General features: G+C 40.2%; 1 pseudogene; it reads left to right on the forward strand.

The window, feature by feature from the left end:
• The first annotated feature begins 5,482 nt into the window (after positions 1 to 5,482).
• On the forward strand, positions 5,483 to 8,256 carry LOC116904218 (annotated as a pseudogene).
• The last annotated feature ends 447 nt before the right edge of the window (positions 8,257 to 8,703 follow it).

Raw genomic sequence — 8,703 nt, forward strand, 5'->3', positions numbered from 1 at the left:
AAAGTAACCCAATATAAGCATGAAAACTAAAGCTTCTGAGATTTTTATACAAAATATTATTTAAACCTTTTTGACATTGGTTTTAACAACAGATTCTATATCTTCTCAAAACTGTAAGTTAAACTATAAAGCAAATTATTTTATTTCATCAAAATTAAATGTAATATTTCTTTGTGAACACTAAGGAACACAAGGCACAGGAAAGAAGATGAACAGACTTGGAGAAGGTTGTTGCAAATGGTGTGTTATAAGTGTTAGGGCATTAGCCTGCACCTTTACATCACCTCTAGACTGCATCAGGCCATGCCTCCCTGCATCTCTCTCTGCAATGGGTTTAATTGTGGTCTGTGCTTTGACTTGACTGTTGAAATCAGGCTATAGTACACCACGCTACTCCATATTGTATAAAAGATTGCTTTTTCAGGTTATGCTTGAGCCTAGAAGACTCCATTTTGAAAACAGCTTTTAACTTCATTTGGAGGGAGAAGGATGATATAGCCTCTGGTTGAGTTTCCAAACCACCCAGAACTGACAAATGACTTGCAGTGAATTAAAACTATAGGGACACATATGTATTAAAATAAATCCTGTCAGGGATGCCAGGTCCCAGAACTTATTGGACACATCACAGCAAAGAAAAAGTGTAACTACTTTGCCTAGACTGATCGAAGTGATAAGCCCCTATCTCCATGATGACACGGTTCCACACCAGCCTATTACATGATCCCTGATGTGTCCTTCAAGGATAAAGACTTCTAGCTTGTCTTGGTCACCAGTAGTTGACTCAGCTTAGTCATATGCCTGCCCACCCACCTGCTTACTCACCTTAACATGCAACTGCCACCTCATTCCTGTTCTTGACCTGTTTTCCGACCCAGACCTATTCCCTGCTCTGGACCTGGTGTGAACTTTCATCTCACATTTGAACTCTGCAGCTTCATTCTAAGCTTTGACTCCAACAGTTCCTATCATTGCTGCCTCACAACACTGGTTCTGATGCTTTTTTTCTAAACAATAGAGACTCTTTCTCAGCTCCCTTAAGAAATCTGTTGAGATTTGATGCAGCCTCTTTAACCTGTATTTATATTGAAACAAAAAATGCACACAGATATATTTACTATGTGATATGAAAGCTAATATTAGTATTTTAGATTGTAATAAAATACTTTTCATTCTCTTGAGCCAGGCTGACTTAGGCCCTTTTCATATCAGTTGATGTCATTGAAACTGCTAACCCTTATGAATTTATTGTTATTCAATTTATTCTGAAATTACAGAAAGACACAGTTGTAACCAGGTTTCTGTCAGAATTCTCATAATGGCAACTGTCAACCTGTTCTTCACTGCTTTTTGTCATAGTTGTTCCGTTGAAATAAATTATGTGATGTAAAACTCCACACTTCTTCTGAAAGGGTGTCTGATATTTTCTTTGTTCTGGGGGTGAGTACAGAATCCTCTGGAAGACTCTGAGGAGATTTCACTGAAGGCTGCTCTCTGAAGAAATTCTTCTCAAATTTACCCACCATTTCTCTAGTAATGCCTCTGTCTCTTTCTGTCTCTTTCTGTCTCTTTCTGTCTCTCTGTCTCTGTCCTTCCTCTCTCTTGCTTCCTATATCTCTGTCTGATTTTCATTATTTTTGGCTGCTGTTGTTTTGTTATTTGTTTATTTGTAGATAGGATCTCACTATGTAACTCTTACTGTTCTGGAACTTGCTATGTGGATCAGGTTGGCCTCAAACTCAGTGAGAACTGCATGTCTCTGTTTCCCCAGTGCTGGGGTTAAAATTATATGTCAATGTGCCCAGTTTGATTTTCATTCTTATGAAGCGAATATTGCCTTTCCTCCAAGGTTCCATGCTTATATCCCTATATGTTGTACTGTCTCTGTTTAATACTTTCCATCTCACCTCCAGAGTAGTAAGGGCCTTGAAACCATCTCATTCCAATAAACCTAATACTGAAATGGACTAAATGTCAGCTTCCTTTCTAAACAAATTATTGTCATTCTTCTTTCTTCATAATTAATAAGAATGGTCTCATGTCAATAATATATAATGAATGTGTATTGAAACACTGTTTTGAGTTTAGCAAAAATATTGACAAGAAATTTATTTACAACGATACCCAAGCACTTTTCACACAGTTAAAAGATGTTCAGTGTTGTAATTTATCTGAACTATGATTCTCTTGTCACAAATATATCACTTCCAAAAGAGATTTGTTGGATTGGTTTATGTCATAGACCACCAACAACCAGGAGAAGGAGTGAACTTGTATCTGCCCAGTTAAAGAATCTAGAAGCTCAGAAAAGGGACCAAATGATGCAGATCAATTCTGGGAATGAAGATCCATGGAGAGAGTCTCTTTGAAATGATGGTGAAGATGGCTGGGTTCTGATGGTCAGATGAGATGCAGGCACAAGGGATACACCCATTTCACTTCTCCCACTGTATTATTCTGGGTGCCAGACTAAATAATGCTGCTTGCATTTGGGATGGATGTTTCACCTGCTTCTATACCACATGGCAGTCTGTACAGAAATAATGTAACAAGCACATCTAGAGGCACCCTTTAATAGCTATACCCGTCTCTCAAGCTAGTCAAGTTGATTATCAAAAGCAACCATCACATTTGTTAACAGAAAAATGCAAATAAAAACACTGTGTTATTCTATTTCACAACCACTAGAGTGACTGTAATACTTTTTGTTCATTAAAAATGTTGAAGAAAAGGGAAAAAAATTAAAAAAAAAAAGAAAATATTGACAGGGACGTTCGGGTATTGGCATTCTTTTCACTGATACATGGAAGACAGAGTTTGGTGATTTCTACATTATATGTTGTAAGGAAATGAAAACAGGTCTCAAAAAATTGTACAAAATATTCATAGATTCCTGCTCATAAGACTTAAAGGCAGAAATAATAAACAGGTGACTCACCGGAGAAATAGATAATCAAATGTGGCGTAGCTATTCAGTAGAAGAACTCATTATAAAATATGAAGTTGGGTATGTATCACAGCAAAGGTAAATAAAGCTACTGTAGTATTCAAAGTGAAATAAAGTAAATACAATAAAGCCTTAAACTGAATATAACAGCAACATGAAATAGGGGAATGGTCATATTTATAGGAAGGATTAGTAGGAGGGAAGGATGAAGTGCTACTATTTAATGAGCATAAAGTTTCTTTGATGGAGTAATGGGGACATTTTGAAAGTAGATAATGGTGATTGTTATTATACCTTGTGGTTTAGTGCCTGCCACAGAGACTTGCAGTACAATATTTGAAAAAGTAAATTTTTTTTTTTTTTTTGGTTCTTTTTTTCGGAGCTGGGGACCGAACCCAGGGCCTTGCGCTTCCTAGGCAAGCGCTCTACCACTGAGCTAAATCCCCAACCCCTGAAAAAGTAAATTTTAAGAAACATGTTTCTTATCAAAGTTAATTTTCCTAACGATTTAATTTTTGAATAGTTTAAAATATTTTTTAGTTTACAAATTTAAATTTTTATCATTTTAAAAGGATTTATTGATAGCTACTATCTGTATATGCACATGGTTTCATCTCTTGTTGCTAATTTACTTTTTACCCAAAGGAACTCCTGATCATCTCTCCCGGAAAACTCATGTGAGTTAATCAACATCATTTGTCATTAAATACTCTTAACACTGCTGAAAGCCTGGGATGTATTCCAGTTAGTAGAGTGTTTACCTAGCACATGCCTGGCCTTGAGCTCAATCTTACCATTACATAAATTGAACATAATGTTATATACTTGCAATCGTAGATGTAAGTTGTTAAATTATCAATCTTCCTTAGCTACTTAATGAGTTTGAGACCTGAGATTCATGAGAAGCTGTTTTAAAGAAATTACTATTGTTGATAGAATCCCATGAATGTGTTTTATTTATGTTGAACAGGGAAGTAAATGTTTCATAATGACACTGGTAGGATAATACCAAGTAAGCATGTTTTTTTAATGTAAAATATGTCCATATATACAATTTATACCTATTAAATAAACAAAGTGTGTGTTCATACTTTTGATGCTTTCATAGCCTGTGCGTGACTGTTACATTTGATTCTTTGTAATAAGTTAGCCATCATTCTGCACTGTGCTTGAATATCTCTACAAATTTGTTCCATTGTTTCTGTGGAAGAGAAAATCGCAATGGGCCATTCAATTACACTCGATGTGTACTGATTTTCACATATTTGTTTTCATTAACTATTTTCTACTCTTAAGCAAGTTTTCCAATCTAGAGAAAAAAATGTGTCCTGTTACAAATTGGCATGTTTTTTATTTCTTTAGTTGTTACTAAAATTAAGTATGCAATCCTAATTTATGATAAGCTCATATTTATTTTTCTTTTTTCTTTTTTTCGGAGCAGGGGACCAAACCCAGGGCCTTGTGCTTGCTAGGCAAGCGCTCTACCACTGAACTAAATCCCCAATCCCTCATATTTATTTATTACATAACCATATACTATGATATCATTACTTGACTATAATGATGGATTTTTTTTTTTTTCATGAGGAAGGGATCCTTTAAGAAATTCCCTAGGATTCCAGGGTCTATTTATGTACCTTTACGATACAAGTGCAAGTATGTATGATATTTCTGGGGTGAGAAAGAGGATTCACACCAACACTTTACAGCCTCCAGCAGAAAAAAATCAATTCTTCAGAAAAACACTCTGCCCCCAGTGGAGAAGAGGTTCTGGGGCCACCACTAAGAGTCTTGAAACCTGTCTATGAGAACTAGATCACTGCCATCTCGACCATATTCTACTGTTACATACAAGTCATTATAACATGTGAAATTTAGATAAAAGGGGATAGAAGTGATTACTCAGTGCTTAAGGGCTCTGATTGCTCTTCTAATAGACTAAAGTTCCATTTCTAGCATCCAAATGCAAGTTGCAAATGTCTACTGCGAGAGTTCCAAGGGATTTGATGCCCTCTTCTGGTCTCTGCTGGGACAAGACATACAGGTACTACATAGCCATCCTCACAAATATAACAACCAAGTAGGATATAATTAATTAATTAATTAATTAATTAATTAAAAAAGAAAATTGTAGGGAAATTTCTTCTAGTTATTTGATTGGCTGATAAAGATGACAGAAAGCCAATAACTGGCCGAAAATATGGAGGGAGGATTTTCTGGGCAGAACAGGAAGAGAAGGGGAAGAGAGGACAGAGGGAAAAATGAGGGAGTGGCTGGCATTGACCTCTAGCTGTCACCCCCTCCCCACAGACCCAGCAAGGGGCGGGGACATCCCTGAAATACCCCCTACCCCCCTTATCTTTCCTTCGCTAGTCTTAGGCATCCAAGGAAGTTTGTTCTTTTGCTGCTGGTGTAGCCAGGCCCCAAGTGTAGGATGGGGCTTCCCATAAGAGGACCCGTGGCAGCCAGAACTGATACAGTTCAGCGAATCTGGGGCCAGGACACCAGCTGAGGAGGGTAGGAGATTTTGAAGCTATGTCTGATGCCTCTGTGAAAGTAGCAGTGAGGGTATGGCCCTTTAATGCCTGTGAGACCAATCAGGATGCCAAGTGTGTGGTCAGCATGCAGGGCAACACCACCTCCATCATTAATCCCAAACAGAGCGAGGATGCTCCCTAAAGCTTCACCTTCGACTATTCTTACTATCACGTATTTTGGAGGATCCACAGTTTGCATCTCAACAGCAGGTGTATCCAGACACAAGAGAAGAGATGCTGCGCCACTCTTTTAAATGCTACAATGTGAGCATCTTTGCATATGGGCAGAGGGGGGCTGGGAAGTCCTACACCATGATGGGGCAGCAGGAACAGGTGCAGCAGGGCATTATATCTCAGCTCTGCAAAGACCTCTTTGTGGTTTGATGCAGGTGTGGACTGATATACATGTGCTATATGCAGGTGAAGGCAAGCACAAGATAAGTCAAGGCCTTTGATTAGGCAGTGAAAAAGAAAGAGGAGGGCAAAGTTTTTGTAAGGACAAAGAGAAGGAGGAGGAAGAAATGACGATGGAGAAGGATGACCCACCCCCTTGTGGCTTTACATAGCCACAGGTAGCTATGAAAATCATATAAGGGATGGATAATTATAGGATAATTTGTCTTATCTAGGTGGGCAGTTTATATCAGTATCAATTGGCTCTAAGTTTATTGTGTGAACGTTTTGTAGAGTGAGAATTTACTGATATAAATCTGACTGATAAATCACAAGCTTACTGAGTTTTGATTTTAATGGGTTACTAGGAGTTGTGACTATAACCACAGGGGGTGGATGCTGGGAATGTGAGTAGAGTCTGAAGCAAAACAGCTTCAAGATAGGTAGTCTCTGTATGGGAATGGCGTGGCAATGACTTGCCTTGGGAATTAGATAGATGACCATTGATGGGGCTAGTCATGGAGGTGGAGAGGTTGCCACAGGGCCCAGAGAATGGCCAGAATAGCAGCATGGCTTAGAAATTGAGAGTTTAACTAGATGGGTGGAAACATTTTGCTGATTGAGATGAAAATACCCCACAAATACCATGTGGCCCTGTGGTGCTGGAGATAACATGGGATGGTGTCATGGTTTTAATTTATATATTAACATCTTCTACAACACGTCTTCTCTTGAGTAAACCAGAGTGCTAAACTTTCCTACTATATAGAGCTCTATTGAGAGCAAGTACGAAACCTCTTGAACCCCAAGAATCGGGACTCTCTGTAAGTCTGGGAATACCCTAACCTGGACCCACAGGTACAAGACCTATTTAAATTGGCTGTGACTTCCTATGCAGACATAGCTGACCTCATGGACTGTGGAAATACAGCAAAAATTGTGGCTGCCACCAACATAAATGAGACCAGTGGCTGTACCCATGCCATCTTTACTATCATCTTTATCCAGCGCTTCCATGACCAGCTTACTGGCCTGGATTCAGAAAAAGACAGTAAGATCAGCTTGGTGCACCGTGCCAGGAGCGAGCGGGCTGACTCCTCAGGAGTTGAGGGATGTGTCTAAAGAAAGGTGCAAATATCAATAAGTCCCTGACTACTCTTGGGAAGGTGATCTCAGCCCTAGCAGACTTGCACTCACAGACGCAGAAGTTAGAATTTCATCCCTTATAGAGACTCTGTGCTTACCTGGCTGCTCAAGAAGAAGTTGGGTGAGAACTCAGGCATAGCAATGATTGCAGCCCTGAGGTCTGCTGACATCAATTATGAGGAGACACTCAGCACTCTGAGGTAATCAGACCACACCAAGCAGATGTGATGCACTGCTGTCATCAGTGAGGACCTCAATGCCTGGCTGATCTGGGAGCCACGGAAGGAGGTTCCTAGTTGGAGGAACTGTTGATGGTTCAGGGACTTTCAGCTCTCTAGAAAGTCTAAAGATGGAAGAAGGGAGTCCTGGAGGTGTTCTGCCCTCTGCATCATCTCCCCCTGACCCAACTTCACTCATCTCCTCCACATAAGGGAAAGCTGGAGTCCTCATTCTCACCCAGTACTGAATCCCAGATTAGGCCTGAGGAAGCCATGGAGAGATTTCAGGAAACAGAAAAGATTTTAGCGAAGCTGAATGAGACTTGGGAGAAGTTTCATGGGACGGAAGCTCTGAGAATGAAGAGAGAAGCATTGCTGACTGAGATGGGTATGGCTATCTGGAGGATAGCAGTACTGTGGGTGTCTTCTCTCCAAAAGAGACTACCCACCTGGTAAATCTGAATGAAGACCCCATGATGTCTGAATGTCTTCCCTACCATATCAAAGATAGTATCACCAGAGTTGACCAGGTAGATATGGCCATCAAGCTGACTGGCCAGTTCATCCAGAAGCAGCACTGTCTTTTCCACAGCATCCCTCAGCCTGATGGAGAAGTGATGGTCACATTGGAGTCTTGTAAAGGAGCTAAGAAATACGTCAATGGGAAGCTTGTAACAGAACCACTGGTGTTGAAGTCAGGAAACAGGATTGTAATGGGCAAAAAACATGTTTTCTGATTCAATAAACCAGAGCAAGCATGACTGGGATGAGAACATGGGGTTCTCCCACCCCCAGGACCTCCCTCTGTGCTTGTGGACTGGAACTATGCTCAGAAAGAGCTGCTGGAGCAGCAAGGCATAAACATCAAGCTGGAGATGGAGAAGAGGCTATAGGATGAGAAAATCAGTACTGGAGAGAAAAGGAAGAGGCTGATCTTCTGCTGGAGCAGCAGTGGCTGGTGAGGGACAAGTGGGGAATACAACAGAGCCCAGAGGTGGGCAAGTGTGCAGACTAACAGTGAAGCTGGCATCATCACAACCTAGCTTTGCTCTTGGTGTCCTGGGTGGCATCTAGAAGGAAAAGTTAGGGGAAAAAGGTAAACTAAAAGAAACTATTGCCATGTATAGGAAACTAGCACTGTGCCCTGTTGATGATGCTCCCTAGACTGCAGTGGTCCTGGCCCCTTGAGATCACTTCCAAGTATCATCGTTCATGTAAGACTATTCCTTAAATGGACTTTCTAGTCTTTGACCTCATCCTGAGAGTAATACATAGTCATTTGCTGCATAATGACAGTACTGTCAATGACAAACCATGTATACAGGGGTAGTCCCGTGAGATGACATCAACTAATAATATGTAGCTACCTTGACTTATTTAAATGCAGTCTGTAAGGCTCACACAATGATAAAATTATTTTGAGACACACACATGCAGACACACACACACACACACACACACA

Source organism: Rattus rattus, chromosome 1 (assembly GCF_011064425.1).
Source record: "Rattus rattus isolate New Zealand chromosome 1, Rrattus_CSIRO_v1, whole genome shotgun sequence".
NCBI lineage: Eukaryota > Metazoa > Chordata > Mammalia > Rodentia > Muridae > Rattus > Rattus rattus.